At 43.8% G+C, this 24,171-nt stretch overlaps 1 protein-coding gene across 6 annotated transcripts in view; it reads left to right on the forward strand.

Moving 5' to 3' along the window:
* The window catches only part of Cyrib (CYFIP related Rac1 interactor B), a 137,015-nt gene that overhangs the window by 30,798 nt on the left and 82,046 nt on the right, over positions 1-24,171 (forward strand). For all 6 annotated transcript variants that reach the window (XM_071602120.1, XM_071602126.1, XM_071602124.1 and 3 more), the window contains exon 2: positions 1,897-1,949. The gene's annotated coding sequence lies outside the window, so the exon portion shown is untranslated. The remainder of the gene's footprint in view (positions 1-1,896; positions 1,950-24,171) is intronic.

The following is a 24,171-nucleotide window of genomic DNA, read 5'->3' on the forward strand; positions in this document are numbered from 1 at the left end:
AGCTCATGGGTTACCCTCTTCTGTGGTCACTGTGCACCTGTCCTCACCCTTCTGGTGGTTTCTGACCTTCTGGGTTGTAACTGCTTGTCTACCTGCGGTTGCTCCGGCTGATCTCTGAGAGCTCCTGGGTGGCGGGGACTCCAGGGCCACAAGTTTGGCACACAGAGGGCACTCAGGAGCTCTGTGTGTGGAGTGAACATGAGTCCTTGCTCTATAGCAAAGGACACTGGGGCTCAGAGAGGCGAGGGGACTTGCTAGGAGTCCGGCAGCTCTGGAGCCCACGGTAGGTGTCCGCAGAGGAGACAGGAGGTGGTTTCTAGGGCCACATCCAGGTTCTCTCTGCTCCTGTCTTGTAAGGGAAAGACAGGTACCCTTGTTTTGAAATGCCCACCCTGCTTCTTCCAGAGCCACACTTTGTGTCGTGGGTCTGTTTCCAAGTGGCACAGAAGCCAGCTTTCTCTCAGTGTTCCTGAAAACAAAGCAAGGCAGGAGTTCTGTGATTTGTGTGCTTTTTCTAATTTCTAGGACTTTGCTGAAGGCCCTAAAATTTTTCCCAAGTTAACTATTTGTCCCCATTTCCCATTTTGTCAGTCTAGTCCAAGTAGCAGAGAGAAGGAAAGCTCATCCTTACAGTGACAGGCGCGTGTCTGTACCAAGAGGAATCAAGAGAATCAGGAGAATCAGGAATCGTCCTGGGATGGGGCGTGTGTGTGTGTGCATGTGTGTAGCGTGACATACATGTGTGGCGTGTTTGTGGTGTGTGTGCATGTGTGTTCATGGTGATCCATGTACGTGTGTGATGGGGTTCCTGGCATGTGTGGGATGTGTGCTACATATGAATGGCATGTGGTGTGTGACATGTGATATACATGTGCGGATATGTCCATGGCATGTGCACCCATCTGAGGACACGGCTCGTGAGCGCGGCGGGTGGCTCTTCTCTGGCCCCTGAGCCCTGGGGTCGGGTCAGGTGGCTGCTGTTTTAAGGGAGTATTCAGCCCCCAGGACAGCAACCGCAGAAGCACGGTGCTGGCAAAGCAGCAGAGGTGGCAGAAACCAGCAGCAGACGGTGGCTCCCACGGCAGTGAGACCTGGCCCCCAACCTTTTGTGAATAGAATGCGCTGGTTAAGTGGCTTCCGGTAGCTTCAGCACCCAGTGAAAAGCAAAACGAAACTCCAGGGCCACCACACATTTAATCAAAACAGAGGCCAGGAAAAGGCCTGTGTTTCAGTCCTTCCGGTGACCGGGCTGTCCAGACTGCAGGCTTTGCCCCGCTTTCCTGGCTCAGTGTGGTGCATGCGTCTAGTGGGATGTTGTTTAACTCTGGCTTTTCTGAAAACTCTCTTTAATTCATAAACGTTTGCTGCTGCAAGAGATTTGGGGGGTGACAAAGCTGGTGTCATGTACAGGTTTGCTCTCCTTTCTCTGCAAAGTAGAAAACTAAAACAGGAAGTGATTCAGGGGCACAAAGGCTAAAACTGGTTCAAAGTTGAGCTGAGCTTTCTGCTGGGACCAGGACATGCTGCTGCAGTCTCTAGTTCCAGTGTCTTTCCCTCAGAATTTGTAATCTCAAAGGACAAACGGACCCCCCCTCTCTGCCTCTGGGGCAACACTGTCCTGTAGTGGTAGGAGTTTGGTCTGGGTCCCTGCTCTTGTTGTGCAACCTTTAGCAACTTGCTTAACTTCTCTGAATCATCATTTCTTTATTTGTAATACCCCTGATTGTTTTGAGTATTACATGAAACTAGTGTGAAAGAACCCTGTAACAGTCTGTAAAATGCTACTTGGACTTGTTATTCCCAATGTATCCGGTTTAGGGAAAAGGAACAGTGACCAGAACTTACTGGGAGCTGTGTGCGTTGTAACTTGATTAATCCTCTGTAACTCTTTTACAGGAGAAGGCACTGAGGCCCAGAGTTGAAGTCATTCGTTCAAGGTTACCACGTTGGTAAGTAACAGACTTGGGATGTGACCGTGGCCTTGTGGCCTCCAAGCCTGTGCTCTTCATCACTTCACCGAGGAGGAGTTAAAGCGGTGGCTGTGGCCTCGGGGTGGGTGTGAGTTCAGCAGCAGCAAAAGCCTCTGCCTCTTCAAGTCAGAACACACACCTTCTTCCATTTGCTCTGTGGATCTCTCTTGTGATTATCAGATCCGATTTTTATTCTAAATAACGATGATTTTGGAGGGAAGGTGACATTTCCAGCCTTCCTATTATCCATATTGAGAGTAGTAGGTCATACTTATGCATTTTTTTCTGGATGTAGACTCTGTGCTAAGCACTGTACAGGAACTGAGCCTAAGAGCAGCCCTACAAAGTTGAGGTTCGAAGAAGGAAAGTCCCTTGCCCAAGGTCACTGTGTTAGGACAGGGTGGAGCCTGTCTTCAACCTCTGTGGTCTTGTCACACCATAGGCCCTTGTGGAAGACCACGAGGCTCTGTGAGCCTCTCTTGGAGCCTGGGTGCCCTCTGCCTGACGGGCACTTCTGGCCTGTCTCTTCTGACCTAGTCTCCTTACTGCCCTCCATTTGGCCTGCTGGCCTTGGGTGAGACTTCACCATAGAATGGAGACGCTTGACCGAAAGCCTGGTGGCACTCTGCTAGGGCATGCGACTTGGATTTGAGTGGAGCTATACATCCTGTAGAATGCGCAAAACTTAATCACACAGCTTGAGGAATTTTTAATATGTTGCAGCCCTCTAGCCACCCCTAAGCCAGGGTGTTCTGTACGCCCATCCTGCCAGGAAGGTCCCCCATGTCCCTTGGCGGTTAATATTGCCTAAGAGATAACCATGATTCTGACTCTATCATCATAGATGCATGTTTCTAATTTATCAAGACCCAAACATACCTGCTCGACAAAAACAAAACCAAGTACAAGTAAAAACAACGCTTTGACAGCGTGGGTGACCCTGTCATTCCACCTGATGGGTGTCTCTCTTGGAGTGTGTGTGAATAGGGGCCACGGTCTGCTGTGGCCTCTGTTCATCTCTCTTCCCGCGGTTATTTGAGAGTGTGAGCATCTTGTGCCACCGAGTGTTTTTCATATTTATAGATGGTAATTATCCCACAACATGGCCCTAAATCCGAGCCAGCTCTTTCATATGGTGCTCAACCCAAGAAACCAAATTCTGCTGGAGGAAGAACTGGCAGCATTGGACCTCATGAGAGATGGTTTGTCCGTCTCCAATGCAAGACCTTATTGTGGGACTTTCAGGAGGATTTTGGACTCTTTAATTTTCATATTTAGACCCTAATCCTCGAACTAGATGCAGTTTTAATGCAGACAAAACTCAAGTGTGGGTAAGTGTTTATATTGGATTTGGTGACTTAGAACCCTTCTGGGAAATGGGGGACCAAGCTGATTTACATGAATCTTTCCTGGTACAAATGCAGAGTTGATGAAAATATAGGAATTCTATCCAGGGGAGCTTAAGAGAAAAGAAAATCCACTAGTGTCAAAAATGAAGAGAGAAATGGAAGCCCAGTGGTTGCATGTGGGCCAAAGCTGTGACCATTCTTGGGGCATTTACATCCAGGTTGAGGCCCACAAGTCTGGAGGCTGAGGTCTTAATACCCAGTGGGTCTAGAAATGAGGTCTGGGCTCAAGGTATAATTAAATGCTCTGGAGCTTTGAAGGTCTGATCTCTTCATGATAAGACTCTAGAAAAATTCCACTGCCTGGAAATTTACCTTGAGTTGAAAAATGTCAGCAATGAGAAGTTAAAAACCTGGCACTGAACCATATGTAGTTGTAGGATATATGTGGATATTTGTATATGGATATGTGTGTGTGTGTGTGTGTGTGTGTGTATGTGTGTATGAACCTAGGAACTTACACTTGTACCTGCTAGGTGAGTACCCTACCACTGAATTAAATCTTCAGCCCTTTTTATTTTATTTTATTTTGAGACACAGCTTTGATATGTTGTCCAGGCTGATCTTGAACTTATGATTTTCTTGCCTCCTCCCAAGTCACTGAGATTACAGGTGTGCATCACCACACCTGGTGTGGAACCTATATCTTTATTACTTATAAGATATGAGATCCTTCTACCTGAGCAGTTAACCCTAGTAAGTGGTCTAATACTATAGAATCCCCTAAAACCAACACAAAATCACTCCATAGGTATATTTGAATAATCTATACCCAATGAAACTCCCACAGGAAAAACTAACTTTTCTGAAGATGAGTCTACAATTGAAAACTAAAAATTAGGAAACCAAGCATTCCAACTTGGAAATATTAGAACATTCTAAGAGAGACTATAAAGTAGTATATTTAAAATAATTAAGGAAAAACAGTGAGCTGGGTGTGGTGGTGCATGCCTGTAATCCCAGCTTCTTGGGAAACGGAGGCAGGAGATCACAGTTTGAGGCCAGCCTTGGCATTTAGCGAGACTCTGTCTCAAAATTTAAAAAATAAAAAGGATTGGGATGTAATTCAGTGGTAGAGCACTTGCCTTGCATACATGAGACCATGGGTTCGATCCCCAGCAATGCCAAAAAAATAAAAAAGGAATAATGATACCAAAGAGGTAAAGAGTTGTGAAAAAAAGAATATTAGAAAAGAAACCAAACTGAAGTGAGAAACAATATAATTAAAATCTAACCAAAGAGTTCAATGAAAGACTAGACATAGCTAAAGAGAGAATTAGTAAACTGGAAGGTAATATTAACAGTTAACTTTTATTAAGTATATAGTGTGTGCCAGATATCATTCTGCATACTTTACTCAATCCTAAGTACAAAATTATGAGGAGGCAGTGTCATTATCATCTGTTTTATAGATGAGGAAATTACGGCACTTGCCCAAGATAAGTGATAGAGCTGGACTGTTTAATGTAGCCTTGAGCCTGCACTTGCAATCACTACACCACAAGAAATCAGCAGGAAATCAGCAGTAAATAATAAAGAGATGGAAATATGAAAGGATAGAAAAGAAGCATAGAGGATACTACTTAAGTCTACGTACAGGGACTAACCTAGAGGTGGTATAGAAAACATAGGGGGGCTGGGGATGTGGCTCAAGCGGTAACGCGCTCGCCTGGCATGCGTGCAGCCCGGGTTCGATCCTCAGCACCACATACAAAAGAACATGTTGTATCTGCCGAAAACTAAAAGTAATTAAATAAATATTTAAAAAATTCTCTCTCTCTCTCTCTCTAAAAAAAAAGAAAGAAAACATAGGGGTTAGATGGCCTTTGAGATTTCTTCCTGTCATTAAGTTTTAAGAATTTGTAACCAGGTGGGGGGCGGGGGGGGGTCACTGGGATTATGACTCATTGATAGAGCACTTGCCTGGCACATGTGAGGCACTGGGTTTGATCTTCAGCACCACATAAAAATAAGTAAATAAAGGTATTGTGTCCATCTACAACTAAAAAATATTTTTTTAAAAAAGTAATTTGTAACCAGGTCAGCATCAAAGGCAGAATACTCAGTGAACGGTGGTATAGCCTCAGTTTCCCCTGTAGTATGCATTAATATGCTGGTAAATATTCGAAGCAGGCTCTCTGGGGAAAAAGTCCTGATCAGTAGCAGTTGCTGATTCCTGTGGTGTCCATACTTCCACAAGAAGATGTTGCTGTACTTGGGGTTGGGAAGAAACGAGCAGGCAGGTCTCTTGAGCCAGTGTGAGCTCATACCACTGGCTCTCACAGCCACTGAATTTTAAGCTCTCATTTGTGGTTCTCAGGGACTAGAAGAGACAATGGAACATGAGAGGAGGAGCAGTGCTCTCCTTTCTTCCCTTGTATTTAAAAACAAAACAAAAAGCTGTTTTTTGAATGTGGGCAGAGCAACTGGCATATTTCTTATGCTACTGGTGAGTGTGAAAATCAGTACAACCTCTTTGAAGAGCAATTTGGCACAATCTGCCAACATGGTAAGTGCATGTGCCCTCTGACTGTGCAGTGCTATATCAAGGATCGTATGACCTTATATCTTATGATTTTTCTTAGTTATCACGTGGGTGAAGGTGTGTGTGATGTTTATTCATCATCTGGAAGAGTGAGACTCTGGGAGCAACTTAAATAGACATCAGTAGAGAATTGACTAAATATATATCATTAAAGTAGAATGCTGTGCTATGTTCAAAGTAGTTAGTGTCCTATATGTGAAGAATGAATGGTTTCCAGGATATGCACTTAAGCTAAAAAAAAAAAAAAAAAAAAAAAGTCAATGTATAGCTGATGTGGTGGCACACTTCTGTATTCCCAGTGACTTGGAAGGCTAAGGCAGGAGGATTGCCAAGTGTGAGGCCAGCCTCAGCAAATTAGCGAGGCCCTAAGCAACTTAGTGAGACTCTGACTCAAAATAAAAAAAAAATAAAATGGGCTGGGAATATGGCTCAGTGGTAAAGTGCCTGTGGGTTCAATTCCCAGTTTTAAAAAAAAAGTTAATGTATAGAAAAGGATGTGTGGTATGCGGTCATATGTGCAAAAAGAGGGGTATAAGTGCTTTTACACACCTCACCCCACACAGACACAGACACATGGTTGATTATGCCTAGACTATAGATGGAAAGAGACTTAAAAAAGAAAGAAAGGTGTTTGGGGGACCTCACACTTCCTAGAGAAAGGTAAGGGGATTATGGGACTGAGGTGGACAGAAGTCTTCTGACTATACATCTTTTTTTTTTGGAGGGGGGGGGACATTTATTTTCCCAGTACTGGGGCTTGAACCCAAGGCTTGGCACATTTTATTTTGGAAGTTTTTTTTTTTCGCGTGTGTGTGTTTTTTAAAGCATATAGTAGTTTTTGCATTAAAACTAAATTGGTTAAAATTGCTTGGTTGGGGGTCTTTACCATGAAAGCCCTTCCTTCTTTAGAGGGGGTTAGCAGGGCTTCTTGGTGGAGCCTCTAACCCACAATGGGAAACCGGCATTTAGTGAGCTGGGGCCAAGCCCCCGGCACATCCCTGTGCTGTCTGGCTTAGTCTTCAGTCGCCCAAAGGGCTGTAGGTTTCTTCATTGCCTGGCCGATGAGCAATAATGGTGGACTTCATTTTCAAGGAGATGGGAAGAAAGTAGTTATGCAAGGTCCTGGGATGTGAGCAGAGGAAGTGCAGTTCCAGAATGTCCTGGGGGAGTTTCAGAAGCAAAGGTGATGTGGCTGTGTTGTAGGGGATGGGCAAGGCACCCAAGACAGCAGGAAACCGTTTTATTTGGCTGCAGCCAGGTTCAGAGGGCACAGCTTTCGCTGTAATCAATGAATCCCCTGAACCCCGAGTTCAGGTAGTTTCAGAACTTTATACCCAGCATGTAAGGAGAAGGGCTCAGAAGTTCACAGTCTGAAGAAGTTCACATAAAAGCAGCTTTTCCTTTCACTGTTCAGGGCAAGTTAACCCTTCAAGGGCAACACCTGAGAAGGGGGGAGCTGCTTCTCCCCCTTTCTTTCCTCCCCTGCCAGCCGTTACCGGGGGGCCCAATTGGTAACTTCTTTTATCTTAGAAATGTAGACATCTCTGTGAAGCCCCAGCTCAAGGCCAGAGGCCTTGTTAAAGGTTCTGACTTTTTTTTTTTTTTTTAATCAATTTTTGCACTTGCAAACACACTTCTACAAACGACTATACTGGATAATGTTTGTGAAAATCAAGTGAAGGGGCGTCCAGCACCTGGAGTGCTGATTTCTTGCCCAGCCAGTGGCCAAGTAATAGAGCCACAGGAAAACAGGAAGTTTACCTGCTGCATTGAACTCTTCTGTAGAGACTCTTTTGCTGATAGTCCTAAAATCAGTTATGGTGAAGATTTCTGGAGAAGCTCAGTTAAGATTTTCTGTGCGGGAGGGGGTGCTACTACAGCTGCCGTTAGCAATCTGAGGTATCCAGAAGGCATCTCAAGCCTCCCTACCTCCTGCCACTGGTCTTGGCACCTCCCCTGGAACCACATGCAAGGGATTCCGTCACTATTAATTCTTCCAACTGTAAGATTCTTTGCTCTGGAAAGTTGGAGCTCTTTCTGGAACAAATGAACCTCCAGTGTGTTCAGAAAACAAGAAGCAAGGAGAATCTGTCCTGCAGTGTCCCCCTTTTCTGACTTAGTTTTTATCTTCCCAGTTCTGTTGAGGATGCATCATCAAGGTTCCCAGAGACAATTAACTTCCATTCACTGAAAAAGAGTGACCTTTAGGACTTTTCCAGAGCAAATAGATGTTCCCAGAAGAGCTTGTATTGTTGCTGTTGTTGTCCACGGTAGGCCACATGCCCAGCCACCACCAAGTGTTTTCTAGAACACAGGTCTCCTCCTGCCCTCTCTCCTGTTGTCATTTGGACATAAACTCAGGAAGTGGGTCATTCATCTGGAAGGGCTGTTTTTATGATGCTGCTCTAGTTTGATCACAATAGTCCAAGTGGGCAGGAAAATGGGAAAGACGAGAATCAGCCTCACAGAAGCTGAGGGGTCTGTTACTGGTGTCGTGTCATCTGTAACAATCCCATGAAGTTCTCCAAAGAGAGGGTCGTTTGACCTTAGCACTTTGCTGGTCTCCAGACAGTTATTTTGTGCTGAAGTTTCATTGCCCGCTCTGCCGCAGGGGATGCCGTGGTTTTAGTTTACCGGAAGGTGAATGTGAATCTGCAGTGGTATCTGACTCTCCCAGATTCTGTCTTCGGTGTCTGAGCAGCGGTGGAGAGTATGCCCTGGGAGGCCTTCCTCATGCCCCTTCCTGTGCTCCTGCTGCACTCTGTGGATTTTAATTAGAGTGATTACTCCACTGGCCTCACATGCTGGCCGTGGTGTGTGGCTGTCTCTGTATCAGACAGCCAGGGCCTGGGAGGCTGGTGGGGCTTATCTGGCCTCATCTGTGGGTAGCCAGCGTGGAGCATGTCGCAGCCTTTCAGGTTTCATGAGTCAGGATTCTTTCCATCTCCAAACAGAACCCCAACCCGAACTGGTTTCTGTAGAAGAGGAATTTTGTTGGTTTATTTAATTGAAAAAATCTAGAGATGGAATTTAAGGCATGGAAAACCCAAGGCTTAAACGGTTATTACTAAGCTTTACCCAGTTTTTCACCATCTCTCAGTGCTGCCTAGATTTTGTTTTTGGATTGTGGTATAAGAGGGCCGTTAGCAATTCCAGCAGTTCCACTTTCCCAATAGTTCAACCAAAGTCTCAGATCCGAGTGTCGCTGTTTTTGATTGGTCTTTTTTGGGTAACATGCACATCCCTGAACCAGTCGCTGTGGTGAGATGGATGCGATTCTCTGGTTGGCCTTCTTGGATCAATTGTCTACCCCTCGAAGAAGCTAGGCTGGGGTCTACACGTCCTGGGGCACAAGGACTGAGAAAGGGGAGCCGGGTGTAACCCAAGCCAGTCCAGGAACCATTTGTGAATGGTGGGTAGGCAAAAGAAAGGAGGTCCAATAGAGTAGGTTTTTAATCAGTGTTTACTCAATGAATGAATTAACAGAGGAATGAGCAACCGGGAGCTTGCTGCTGATTCTGTGAGCTGGTCACACAATACTCCGAGTGGGGTTTTAGCAGATGGAGCCTTTACAGAGAGGAGAGATGGAAGGGAGCCCTGAAATCAAGTCATTGAATTAGTGGAAATATTTAGCAAGAAGCAGGAGACGGATATGTGGTAGCTGATTCCAGATGTCTGAAGGGCGTTCGTGGAGAAGGAACGTTTGTCATCTTCCTACTTCACGGCAGAGGCGCTGGTTAGAGACTTTAATCTTATCACCTCACTTTTATTTTTATTAGGCAGTCAATTCACGTTGAGTGTAGAAAATCCAAAAAATGCCCAAGAAAGAGAAAAATGAAAATTTTACCACCTAGCGCTAATTGCTGTTAATATTTTGATATGTAGACTTCCAATCTTTCTTCTCTAGAGTTGCATTTTAAGACATTCTTATTTAATTGTGTGTGTGGTGCTGGGGATTGAACGCATGGCCTTGTGCATGTAAGGCAAGCACTCTACCAACTGAGCCGTATCCCCAACCCTCTTACTTCATTTTGATAATTGTGTTTTTCAGAGAAAAAAACCAACAAACTGTGGCTCAGAGAATTCAGGAATTCGCCTGAGGTCCAAGACCTAGGCACTGATAGGGTTAGAATTCAGTCTTCGGGTCTGCCTGAGGCTCAGAGCCCTCTCCCTTTCTAGTCTGTGATTTAACTGCTGCATAGCCAGGAGGCTACTCAATATTAGGGTTTCCCACGAGTTCTAGTCTGAGAATCTCGATTTTATCACTGGTTGTATGTCCACTCACTCATCTTCACTCGTTTACTCAGGACTTTTCACTGGGTGCTTTCTGGGTGCCAGGTGACAGCCTCTTTTGCCTTTTGGTTTTGTTATCAGATGCCCTTCTTTTATGGCTTTATGGCATCCCTACAGGAAAGAGCTACCATCTCTCCCCAGAGACACTGAACAATATTTCTGAGCTTCGCTATGATTGGACCATCTCAGGGCATGTGTCTATCCCTCAACCAATGATGGTGAACGATGGGGTAGCGCTGATTGGTTTAGATCATTCAGGATCTACCTCCAGAACAGGAGGTGAAGTTGTCCTGACTGAGGGATACTGGTTGATGTGGGGAAGGGAGTAGATGTTGACAGAGGCTGTGACAACCTCTCGGTGGTGGTTGGACGTGCTGGGACCAGCAAACAAGGTAAGGCGTTTTCTCTTTTCATAGGACACTCACCTTCTTAGTACACGAACGTTACATTCCTGGAATGCTAGGCACTTTCATGTATTTGCACTCTTAGTTCTAATAGCATCCCTGTCAAGTAGGTGGCTGTTTCCATTTGACAGATGAGGAAACAAGTTTAGAGAGGTCAGGCTGCTGCTGGCAGCCCCCCTCCTAGGAAGCTGGAGAGAGGTGTCTCTGGGATGGTTGTTGAGAAAATAGATTGTTAATAGAGATCCTGAAAAGATTTGTCTAATGACTTCCATGATAAGCAGGACCTTGGGAATAGTTACTGCTTTTCATTTTAAGATTTTACTAGGGAAATCCTGCCTGCTCTTTTTCTTTAACCAGCAATGGACGGGAGGAAAACTCCTCTCTCAGGTTTAGGTAGGCAGTGGGTAATTGAATGAGCTTCTAAGAAAAGCAGAACCATTGTCAACAAACAATGCTCACAAGAGATGGTTGCATTAGATACTTTTATAAAAATGGCTTCTCTCTCCTTTTGACTTTTCTGCCTGAGGCTGCCATTAGCTTTTAAGGCAGTAGAGTAACTATTATGTAATTATATATAATGCTTCTTTCCCTTGGGCCCAAGTTAGCTTGTGCCTTCGAAAAACAGATCACCTTTTTTTATTTCCCTTGCAAAGAGTTTACATAAAGCTAGTCTGATTCTTAAAATGCTAAAATGAGGACAAACAAGCTGGGTTTTCTGGTTTTCTCCAGACTCTGCAGAGACGTAAAATCCCACAGGGCAGATAGATGATGTGCTGAAAGTTGTGTGCTGGTGGCAGAATGTGTTGCCACTGCGCCTGCATCCAGCACATGTGACCTGCACTTCCTCTGTCAGGTGAAAGGGTGCTCCTCCATTCCTCACTCGCTTCTCTCCCAGAAAACACAATTTCTCCCTGGAAGAAATTAAACAGAGATGGGGAAATCCAAATGACGGCTGGGACCAGTTGACAAATAAACTTTTCAGCTCAGGTGCTGTGATTTTTGAGTTCTTCTGTCTTTCATTTTTTTTTTCAGATTATTACTAGTGATAATTAATTTACCTATCCACATTTTACTAAGTTGTCTACTGTGCTTTGGGTCTTAGAGTGGGGCAAAGTGCAGTCTTCTTCAGTTGTAGCCTTTAGTTGCCCTCCTCCAACCAAATTTCACCTCTGTTTGTTCACATCAGTATAATTTTGGGGTTCTGATTTACTCCAGGCCTGGCAAACTTGTTCAACTGGACCTAGGAAAGGTAGGAAGTAAAAAAGTAAATAGCTGGGTGTGGAGGCACAGGCCTGTAATACCAGCTATTTGGGAGTCTGAGACAGGAGGATCACAAGTTGGAGGCCAGCCTCTGCAACTTAGTGAGACTGGGTCTCAACAAATAAAAAGGACTGAGGGTGTAGCTCAGTGATACAGTATCCCTAGGTTCAATCCCCAGTACCCCCTCACCCAAATAATACAAGAAAGGCCTGAGGGCTAAAATCTGTTTTTAAATGGCAGTTAAAGACTGGAAAGTTAGGGTTGCTGGGCTCATTGTGACCCTCGAGCATCACCACAGCAAAATCTTGCTATCCTAACTGATGTAACCACTGCTGCCATAGAGGGAACAAGATTATGGAACCTGGGAGAGGTCATTGGGTGTGTGTGTGTGTGTGTGTGTGTGTGAGAGAGAGAGAGAGAGAGAGAGAGAGAGAGAGAGAGAGAGAGGGAGGGAGGGAGGGAGGGAGGGAGGGGTGGGAGAATATGTTGCTTCATTCTCTATGACAGTAGTTCCCACATTGTCTGCAGATTAGAATCACCTAGTGATATTTAAAAATTCCCAAGACCACACACTAGATGAATTAATTAACAAAATTCTGGGAATGGGGTGGAGACAAGCATTAGTTGTCTTTAAGCGTTTCAGCTGATTCATGATTCAGAAAACACTGTCACATGAGAAATATAATAGTATCATTATTATTTGAAGAGGAGTGGGATAATGGTAGTGAGAGGGACAGGAGCCACTACAGTGGCTGCTGCCTCTCTGCATGTAGGTGCCTGCTGCTGTAGGTGCCTGGGGGAACCTGGGAAATGTGCATGTCTACTTGTTTGTTTGTTTGTTTTCCCCTCCTGTAGCACACATAGCTTCTCACAATTTTTTTAGTGATGGGAGAGAGTTGTGTCATGACTGTTTTGCAAATAGTCTCAGATCTAGTCTTTACTGTGCTTTGTAGGTAGATGGAGAGGAAAGGAAGGGGCCATACCTTTCCAATGTCAGCACGGAGTTGGCTGGCTCAGATTGTCAGATAAAGACCAGAAAGAGGAGGTTGCTGGGCTTATCGTGTTGACCCTAGAGGGACCACTATGTTTATCCTTAGGCTGAGATTTAGGTGTCTTTGTTACCATAGCATAACCTGTCCCATCCTGATGGCTACAACCATCCATTTAAGAACCACAGCAGATTCAGGAGTCAGCATATTTTGTGAAGTTATAAATTGAGGGTGAGTTTATTTTGCTTTGTGGCTTGGAAAGAGAAAAGAGTGGATGTAGTAAACCAGGCTATTAATCTTGGGTTGGTGGATTCAGCCATCAAAACCACTGTGCATGTGTCTCAAAGAATCAGTTTAAATGAATTAATGAATTATTACCTGTGTTTTTGTAGCACTTTTCTCAATGGATACAGTGCTATGCAAACCTCACAGCATGGCTAGTATGGTGGGCACCCCGGGAGGATTGCAGAGGGTAAATGGGACTGCAGCAAGTTACCATGAGGTGGAAAGAGAAACTAAGTTACGTTGAAATGCTTATTCAACAGCATAGAGGTCTCTGACCTGTGGCTCCACGTGTAGGTAGGGGCTTGGCAGAAAGCCAGGAGTGCTAGGGAAGTTGTTCCTAGCAGAACAAACAGCTTGGGCAAAGACACACCAGCAGCAAGTTGTATTTACAGGAACTCTGTAAGCAGTATCACTGCAGGTGACACCATTCCCCACTGCTGTGGGTGCCTGGGGGAACCTGGGAAATGTGCATGTCTACTTGTTTGTTTGTTTGTTTTCCCCTCCTGTAGCACACATAGCTTCTCACAATTTTTTTAGTGATGGGAGAGAGTTGTGTGTAATGAAGACTACATAAGGGTCCTAATTGAGTTGTCCCCCTTTTACCCTGAAAAATAACACTGGCCATTCTGAATGTTGCACATTTCTTATTCGTAGAGTTTTCACAGGACTCCATTGATACCCCAGTGGCCCAGACTGATCTTTGGAAATGAATTCAGCAGTTTTCTGACAGTGTTGTAGATGTGAACTCCTGTGAGCTTCCCTTTGGGCTCAGGGTCCAGGCCTGGGGATTGATTGTGCTCTTGCAAACTCCTCTGGGCTCTTGAAGAAGGTTAAGCACTCTCTGGTTTTGTCTGGGTAAAAGATTGGATGGAAGGTGAATTCTGAGATTCCTTCCATTTCTAAAATTAGGTGATTCATTCAGAAATTCTGACGCAGGCACTCAGATATACAAATGGCCTTTTGTATAAAAATGTTAAATAAATACTGAAATGGGCACCATAGACCTTCTCTGTGGTCCATGGGTTGAGCAATACAAGACCCTGGGAAAGGTGACCCTTTTCTTAAACCTGTGCTTTGCCATGAAGTCACTCCAGGACTTTAGGGAGGAAGCTACCTAAACCAGTTCAGCTTCTTAACTTGGTACATACGGCGGCGTCTACTGCCTTTTTGTTCAAACCTTATGCAATATCTTTCCTTTCTCACTTCAAAAAGTCACTGTGAGAATCTAAGCTCTTTACACTTTCAGCTCATGTTGGACTTATCCCCATTGTTCTGTCTGAAGCTCTGTATTTCAAATACTAGGTCACAGAACTAGTGACTTTATCATATAGACTACTTTTGAGGGGTTGTGGCTTATCTGATTCTCTGGTTGCAGGGCTGTAGCCATATTGGAATTCAGAGTTGGGTTAAAACCCTAGGACTGGGCTAACTCAGGAGCAGTGGACAGATGCCATCTCTTAACTGGCTGCAACTGTGTACTGAGTGCATCCTCATGTCAGTTACTGTGCTAGGCTCAGTGCTTGCACTGGGGAATAGAGGCAAATCAGCATGGCCTCTGCCCTGGAGGAGCTCCCAGTGTTCCAGGGACTGCACAGATAACCATTAATGACCGTGATGATCTGTGCTGTGAACAAGAAGCTCTGAGATACTCGTAGCAGGGCATCTGACCTGGTTTGCTCAAAGTGGCAATTGCTGGACATGATAGAGTCCAGGCAGGCGGGTGGGGGCTGTTAAGAGGAGCATAGGATCCCAAGTGCAGAGTGGGGACAGAGGAAAGGGTCAAGATTTAGCCCACAAACAGCATGAGTGTCCCTGTGATGTGGTGAAATGCAGGACAAGGTTTCCCTTGGACATCTTATTATCATCCAGTCTCCTCTTTCCTCCCAGAGTAGGAAGGAACATCCTACTTCCCCATGTGACAAAGGATAGAATGGTTGACTAATTGGGTAATGATGTTGGTGGCACATCAGTTAGCCTTAGTATGTGGCCAAGATGCATTTTTCTTGTATCTAGAGCAATAGAAGACTCTGGGCCCATGGCACATGCCTATAATCCCAGTAACTCTGGAGGCTGAGGCTGGAGGATTACAGTTCTAGGCCAACCTCAGCAACTTAGTGAGACCCTCAACAACTTGAGACCCTGTCACACAATAAAAAAATGAAAGGACTGGAGATGGAGCTCAGTGGTAAAGCAGCCCTGGGCTCAGTCCCCAGGACACACACACACACACACACACACACACACACACACAACTTTGGACTGGTGAGAACAGTAACATGTACCAGCCCGGAATGCCCCTTTGTTCTCAAACTCACCAAAGCTTCTATTGATTGAAGCAGCTAATGGGGAAATTTATATCCACCTGGGAATAGTTTAATAGCTATTAGCTTATAATTCAAAGTTCAAGGTAAACTGGCTTTTCCTTATTGACATGATATTACCTAGTCTTCTTTCTGCCCCTGTGATTCTGTTGACATTAATATAGTAACAGCCACCAGCCACGGTCTTCTTTCTTTGAGTGCCTCCTGTCCTTCTTTATGTTCTTCATCTCCTTTGGCTACTTCTGATGCTTTTCTTTTTCTTGGTTTTTTTTTTTTGTTGTTGTTTGTTTGTTTGTTTTTTGTTTTTTGGGGTTTTTTTTTGGTATCAGGGATTCAACCCAAGGCACAACCCCAGCCTCATTTTTACTTTTTGTTTTGAGACAGGGTCTCACTAAGTTGCTCAGGACCTCCCTAAGGTGCTGAGTCTGGTCTTGAACTTGTGATCTCCCTGCCCCAGCCTCCTGAGTTGCTGCATGGAGGTGTGCTTCACCACACCCAGTGCTTCTTGCCCTCTTTTCCTTTTCTCCTGTCTGAACTCTTCCCTTTCCAATCACCATTTTTTTGAACAACAAATTGTTCGAAACATTAGAAAAGAACATATTTCATTTGTGCTCTCACCCTATTATCATTGAGTTTTAACTTCTCTGATCCTTTCTGCCGTTTCCCCAAATGAGTATGTATTGTATATGGATGCTACTCAGTTATACCGTTTTGTACTTTGCTCTTTTAATGTAATATTCACACTTTTTCAATCGATAGATGTTAACTGGGTTCCTGCTATGCACCGGGTTTTGTTTCAGGGGTTAGGAATGCATCAGAGAACAAATCAGACTAAATCTCTGCTGTCGTGAACCTAGGTCTGGAGAGAGATGGTGAATAATATACGCTGTGTTGAGAGGGGATAATTTATGGAAAAAGTCTTCTTTAGTCCAGAGTAGGATTAATGAAGATTGGAAATGTTAATTTATAAGAAATTACATTTTTTCATCTTTCTACCTTTTCCCTATATACTTACATGTTATCCTTAATATCAATGATTATAATTTATTTAGAACCTTAGGACTATACAACTTTAAATCTGGAGAGAACTTCTGAGTTACTGAGCAGAAACCCTTCATTTCTGAGACAAGGAAACAGAACAGAGAAAAGAATTGACTTGCTTGGAATCTCATAGCTCCTTGGTAGTAAAGCAGGGTCTTTAAAATTAAAAATAGTCATTAAACAAAGTTTTTCAGAACACTACTATGCTCTTTCCCCACTGTGGGAATTTTAATTTGTTTCTGATTTCTATTGTAAATAATGCTGTAATGAACAACTTTATAAACACCATCTTAGTGAAAGTAGCAAATTCATTAATAAAAATCATAGAAAAGACTAATGTTTATCGAGTACATTCATTTGCCAGGAACTATGCTAAGTGCTTTACATGAAATAAATAACTTGCTTCTGACAGTGAGGACCATTACTTTCATCTCTTTGCAGACCTGGCTGAGCCTTCTGACTCAGCCCCTGTGATCTACAGCCTTCCAAGATTGAATATTGTTTTAGTCAGCTTTTTTGCCACTGTGACCAAAAGACCTGACAAGAACAATGTAGAGGAGGAAAAGTTTATTTTGGCTCATGGTTTCAGAGATGTCAGTCCATAGATAGCTCACTTTGTAGTTCTGTGCCCAAGGTAAGGCAGACCATCATGGTGGAAGGACATAGTAGAGGAGAGCAGCTCAGGACATTGTAGTAGAAAGCAGAGAGAAAGAGAGAGAGAGCACTCTGCTTACCAGAGATAAAATATGAACCCCAAGGAGTGACACTGGCAAATTAAATTTTTTTATTGTGTGCATGTATGAACATGTAACAAAAGATCCCACCATTATGTACAACTATAATGCACTAATAAAAAATGTGGGAAAATATAAACCCCCAAAGGCACACCCCCGTGACCTACCTCCTCCAGCCACACCCTGCCTGCCTATAGTTACCACCCAGTTAATTCATATCAGTGGATTAATCCACTGATGAGGTTACAACTCTCATAATTTCATTTCATTTCACCTCTGAATGTTCTTGCATTGTCTTACCCGTGAGCTTTTGTGGGACACCACTATATAAACCATAAGAAATATTAAAATAGCAAATGTCAAGTCCCATCATAATCAGTAATATATGTTTATTTAAGAGTGTACCAAACATTTAAACTTTGCTGAGTTTTTACATGTTAGTTTTAACTGTATGTAATTGTATGTAATTGCTGTTTTTTAATGCCTAATGACATTTTGAACATGGGAAATTTCATATGTTCCTATTATTTCGTTAATTTAATAACTATTATTAAGTGACTACTGTGTCAGTCTTAGGGATGAGTACTGTAGCATTTTAAATGGAGCTTGGACACTGAGAGGTTTAGTTAATATTTACTGAAAGAAAGGAAGAAAGAGGGAGGGAAAGCAAGGAAGGTGGAGTGGTTGATGCGGAGCCAGCACCTGCTGGGACCGGGGCTCAGCTCCTGCCTCTGCCTGCTAGAACCTTTGCCACCTTCGTCAAGATACTTGTGCTCTTTCCCACTCACTTTTCTCGTCTGGAAACAAGGGGTAATGATATATCTGTCATAATGTTGTAAGGCTGAAATGTAAATGGGTGGAGATCATTTTGTACAGTGCCAGCTGAAATGTAGCAATTGACAGGGATATTGGTGGCAATAGTTCCATCTGTCATTATATTTCAACCAAATTCTTTCCTCCTAAGCAGATTTCTGTTGAGTATATAAAAGAATTTTTAGAATGGCATTGATAAATTGATGACCCTGACTACGATGAGGGGTTCTTTTTCTCTTAGGTAAAGCTTTCATCAAACTCTGATGGTGTGATCTGTAAGGTGGGTGGAGCAGCAGCGCTTAACCTCTGTTTGGCTTTGGGGTCACTGAAGGGTGAAGCTCAGAAATGAATGGCCCACTCAGACATTCTTCTTCTTTCTCTTCCTCTGGTGCCATCCCTGAATTTATGGCATCTTGTCCCCACCTTCAGGGGAACCCCCTCCTGGGACTGTTACCCTTGCTGGGGGAGGGGATGTCATTGTCAGAGCTGAAGATGCCAAGTGGGCAGTCTTTTGTGCTGCAGAACCTCCCAGTGGGCTGGAGGAGCTATTTGTGGAGAAGGGCAGCATCTCCTGAGTGTGCCCGCTTGGATTTTTTGGCAGCCAGTGAGTCTGTAAAAGGAGCCATGGGCTTTGACGGCAAACTGCTTACAACATCAGTAACCTTTGGACCAGCCCCTTCCTCCTGGGAAAAACCTTGCCTTGGGGTTGGGCTTGGGACAGGGAAGTGAAGGCATGTGCAGAAGTCTCTTTTTCTTTTTCCAATTAAAATCTTGGCAAGAAAAAGACCTCGTCATTCTTGTCCCCTGTATCAGCAGCAGATTTGAACTTTGAGGCATTGTCCTTGCTTTATCATACTTCAGCTTTTCAGGCTGCAAACAATTTTATTTCCCTCATTGACAGGGCTTCTAATAACTCCAGGTGGTGAATGGGCTGCAGGGGTACAGTTCTGTGGAAGGCGACACTGAAGCCGTACAAACACAGGGAAACAGGAGAAGCTCCACAAGGGGAAGTGCTGGAATGAAACATTTTACCTTTACTGGGGTTGAAGAAACCTCCTCTTTAGCTTAACTCAGACTTGATTTGAGGGCATGTGTACCCAATGGGGCATTATATAGCCTTTAAAAATTATGTACCTAAAGTACCTTTCCTAAGGAAAAGTGACCAAGATATCCGTGAGATGGGACACAGAAGATTACTACTCAGACGTGGGAGCCATTTTTATAAAAATATATGGTATCTTTATATAGATACCTAAAAGACGTTTGGAAGGGTATCCACATGGTGTGGGTGGCTAGATCATGACTATTTATATTTTCTCCCTTTTGCTCATATTTCTTTTCAAATTTTGCTGCAGTCAACATGTATTACTCATACTGTCATGGTGAAAAATGTACCTGAGGCTGGGACACCCCATTTACTGACAACCTGGGCACAGGCCCTTCTTTTATCACTCAGCATATTTATGTGCCTTCCTAGGAGCTGAGCACATGGCAGGGACTGTGGGGAGCATGATAGCCCAGTCTCTGCCTTCACAGAGCTGACATTTCCGAGCTAAAAAAAAAAAAAAAAATTGGGAGGGAAGGACAAGATGCTGTGAAGGAGAAAACCAGCGTCTTGGTAGGGAATGGGTGAAGGGAGGTGGGAGCACATCTATGGGAAGGGGGATAGGGAGGAAAGTCCAAAGGCAGCTACCAGAAAGTGTGTTTGAAGTTCTGAGAAGGAACATTCAATGTGAGGTGGTGGGTTTTTGCCCCTTCTTGCCTATCTCTGGAAAGAACAACTTTATGGCTCTTTGGGGGTTGGTTAATGTTTTGGTAAATAACAGGAAGGTGTGGGGTTTGATTTGTTGGTTTCATTCTTGGGCTCTTTTTAAATAGCAGCTCTGATGTCATCTTTCAGTGAGGAATGAGCTTCTAGCTCTACCCAAGGGATTCCCAGGTCTCCCCTTCCCCCTCTTCTGCATTCATACAATATTCATTGGATCCTCAATCTTAATGCTACACTGAAGTCTTAGCCTTGAGCCCCTGGCTGTGATGGAGATGTTTGGAAGGTGTCTCTTTATTCAAGGATTTCTTGTTCATTCATCTAGAAAAGGAAGGGAGAAGCAGATGATAGACCCCCCTAATGTTAGATGGAGGAGAAGATTGGATGCAGAGGTAACAAAAACTATTCTGTAGGTGCTGGCACATACTGAATGGTATATTTAGGTTGAGTGCTCTCTAAGGCTATTGGACAGTACAAATCAAGAGCCATAAAAATGTTCAAATTCTTTGACCTAGTAATTTCAATTCTGGGAATTTATGCTAAGATCGTCTTTTTTTTTTTAAGAGGAGAAATGAAACAGATGTTTATTATAGAAAATAACAGTCAAAAATGACTGTTTTGGGGTTTAGAAAGTATTTTCCAATACAGTATTTATAAGAGCTTTATAGCATTCATAGGAAGTGGGTAGATTCTTATGCCCACTGCACAGATAGGAAATTGATGTTTAGAGAGATCAAGTGAGTGGCCCTGGTTCACTGGCAGATTCGGGCTCTGAACCCCGAATGCATGTGTCATTGCCTAGAAGGTTTGGTCAAAAAGTTGAGGTCCAGTGGCAAGAATCAAGAAAGCAGAATGAGAGAACAAAGACTGGAAATAATTATTGAACTTAGCCTATGCCTCGTTCAGTCTGCAGTATTTTGTAAATTTTATCTGGGTTAATACTTAAAATACATTGTGGGGAAAACCAGGCTCTAGAAGGTTAGATAACTTGTGTGAGTTGTAGAGCAGTTTTCAGATCCTGACCGGGTGAATCCAGAACTTACAGGTGGCGTTGGTTTTGCCCTCTTGCCACATGCTTCACAAGAATGTATTGTGGGATGAGTGAATAAATGGATAAATGAACAATGGACTGGAAAGGGTTTGAAGGGTTAGGATGTGAGAACCAGTTCAATGCATAGTTAGACATCAGGATCCCCACGGATGACAGGTTCCTTCTCAGAGCTCTACAGTTTCTACACACAAGACAGTTGCCCAAGCCTGTCCCAGGAGAGTTGCACCCTTATTGTCCCTTATGGCCACACTTTTCAAACACCCTTTTTTGCCTAAAGGCTGTCTTTCCTGGCTCAGCTCATTTCTTGCAAAATGCCCAGAGCTGAGTGAATTTAGAGTAAGCCAGGCACGTAGGGTGTGGACCTTTTGCAACTGAAGGAAACTGAGCCATTTCAACATGATGAGATATTCTGCAGCTATTAAAAAAATGATAAATGCAACTGTGTAGAAATATACAAAAGCATTGGGAAATAGTTGCACATATCTGAAGATGCAGGCTAATGCAGTGTGCATACCTATGGATGAAGGTTCGAGGAGAACAGGATTGAAAATTGTGTAAAGATATTGGGATTGGATGGTGTCACCATGCATTTAGTCCGTTAAGCGAGGTAGCTTGGGATCATCCTCTGAGCTTCTGTTTCCTCTCACCCCAGATTTGACCAGTCATAGATTCCTGTAGATCCTATATCAGTATCTTAATTCTGAGGCCTATTCTTCATCCCCACTACCAGTTTCCTAGACTAGGTTCTCTTTTCTTTCTGCAGAGCTGAGGATCGAACCCAGGGCCTCACATATTCTAGACAAGAGCACTACCACTGAGTTACATCTTCAGGCCATCCTTATCGGGACCCTACTATAGCCTCACAGCTCCTGTCCATTCTGTCTTACTGTAGTCCATGTTGGACACTGCGGTCCTCGTGATCTTGTTAGAAAATAAATCTGATTCTGTTTCTCCTTTGCCTAGAGGCTTCTATTTACTTGTTATTGCTTTGAGGAGTTAAGCTGAAATGCCTTCGCATAACAGATGAGGCCCTTTAAAGCCTCATCCCCTCAGTCTTTCCCCTAGCATGTCAGACTCTGCTCCCTCTGCCTCTGTACCTTTTCTTTTTGTCGCTTCCCCTTTCTCTAAAAGATTAAGCCTTCATAGCTGTCTCGAGGAGAGTTGGTTCTTCTGCCCTAAGTTACCACGAGTTATGCTGTGCTGAAATTGTGAGTTTACAGCCCTTCCTCTCATTTAACTCCAAGCCCCTCAAAGAACAGGACCACATGTCTCACTGTCTTCCACTCAGACCCTCAGTATGGTGCTTAGGACTTAGTAGAGGGGCAAAAACATGTGTTTTTGACAAACTATGGAGTTAACAGATTGGGTTCAGATCATGGGTCTATCACATACTGAGCCTTGGATTCCTCATTTATAAAACGGACATGAAAATAGTATTACATAGGATGACTATGAAAGACAAAGGAGGAAATGCAAGTCAAGGACTTAGAACAGAGCCTGGCACGGGGTGAGGACTCCAGAAATGCTAGCTAGCCCTGACAATTGCGTCACCACTGAGAGGCCAGTGCCTTCATGTGAACATCCTTTCTTGGTGTCCTTCTGCTTGTTTTTGCAGTCTAAAACTTTAAAAGCTTCAGCCTCAGCTGAAATGTGATTACACTGATGAAAGATGATGAGGGATCATGGAAGAATAAATTCAGCACTTCTTGTAGGGTCTTGTTTTCTGAGCCAGCTTCCCTTCAAAGGATAATGGCAGAGTTTACTCATGTATTCTCTCACAGGCCAGGAATGGGGCTCCAGCTCATGAGGAGAGAGGTACCTCTGAGAGGGGTGCTCCAAAATCCACACAGGATTGTCCTCTTTACTGTTATCATGTATCAATGAGCTCCTTGTGCTGGTATCATGTCTGTGTTGCTCCCTGGAGATAAAATTAGGACTGATGGATGAATGTTGGTGGGTACCAGATTGCTGCTCAGTGTTTAAAACAGGTTCTTCACAAAGGAGGCTGTTAATTACAGTACCAAGTTCCCCACAATTGAGATATTCAAGCTAAATTGGAGGTCCAGTATGGGATACCAGGGAAGAGTTCTGCTTTTAAGTGGGAGGTTGGTTAGAAGGGATGTGTGGTTTCTCAGAGCTCTTATCTAAGGGATCAGGCAGATTAAGGACAGTGTGCACATATGGGGACTAATGGATGTAGATGTATCAGAAAAACAGACCAATGTTCTTGGATTGGATTGTGAGGACAGTTTCATCAGTATCAATATTGCACAAATACCAACTCTCCCAATTTAGTCAAAATGGATGGAAATTATAATAGGTACACTATGGAATCCCCAAGTCCTTAAGTGAGATAGTTAAGGTAAAGTTCTGAAGTCTGGGATTCTTGCTTAATGTGTGCTTTGAAAAAGCCACCTAGCCTCTCCATGGCTTCCTTAACCTGTCTTTATGTACTGTGGTGCATATTATATACTGTCTGGTCTCCATGTAACTCAAGAGGACAGGCGCTAGCTATAAGGTAAAGGCTACTCTTTAGTATTGGAGGCCAAAGAGTAATTCATTGGCCACATACAGTAAGACCAGTAGTTCCTAGAAGGATACCTATTTGACTAGAGAGGGCCTCATGATTAGGGCTTCAGAGATGGGCTTCCTGGGTCCATAAGTCTTCAGAAATCTATGCATATTTGTGTACATTCATGCATTTTCCTGGGGAGGAAAGTCCATACTTTCATGGGGTTTTCATTTGGGCATTTGATCTTGTGTTCACAACCCTTTAGTTCCATGTTAGTGATCTGCCAGCAAATTTAAAATACTCGTGGGAGAGGTAAGCTTGCTTATCCTTTACACTTTAATGTTAATGAAAACAAATCTGGGCTTTTCCAGCAGGATTTGGATGAGTTAGTTAGATAAGATATTCTGTTTTTATGTTTCATTTCATCCAAGAGTGATGGGAAGAAGGGAAGTAATGAAATGGCTGTGCCCTCTGCTACATTCAAGTTCTTGGTCCACTGGACATTTCTGTGCAGTCCACTCCAGACAAGAGTTGGATTTATCTGAAAGTGCTGTGCGTGGCATGCCGCGATCTCAAGTGGTGTCTGGTATCTTTTCTCAGACTGATCATTTAACACCTCCCAAGGGCGTCTGCTTGATACCATCGCTGGCGATAACGGTGCATCTCTTGGCTCTGGGGAGCCTGCCAAGCGCATCTACTCATAGGTACCTGGCCAGAGAAGGAAAGGCTTGCCAAGAGCCCAGCCATTCCAGGCGTGGGGTGCTGGAATGTGGCAGCTCCGC

Source organism: Marmota flaviventris, chromosome 15 (genome assembly GCF_047511675.1).
Source record: "Marmota flaviventris isolate mMarFla1 chromosome 15, mMarFla1.hap1, whole genome shotgun sequence".
Classification (NCBI taxonomy): domain Eukaryota; kingdom Metazoa; phylum Chordata; class Mammalia; order Rodentia; family Sciuridae; genus Marmota; species Marmota flaviventris.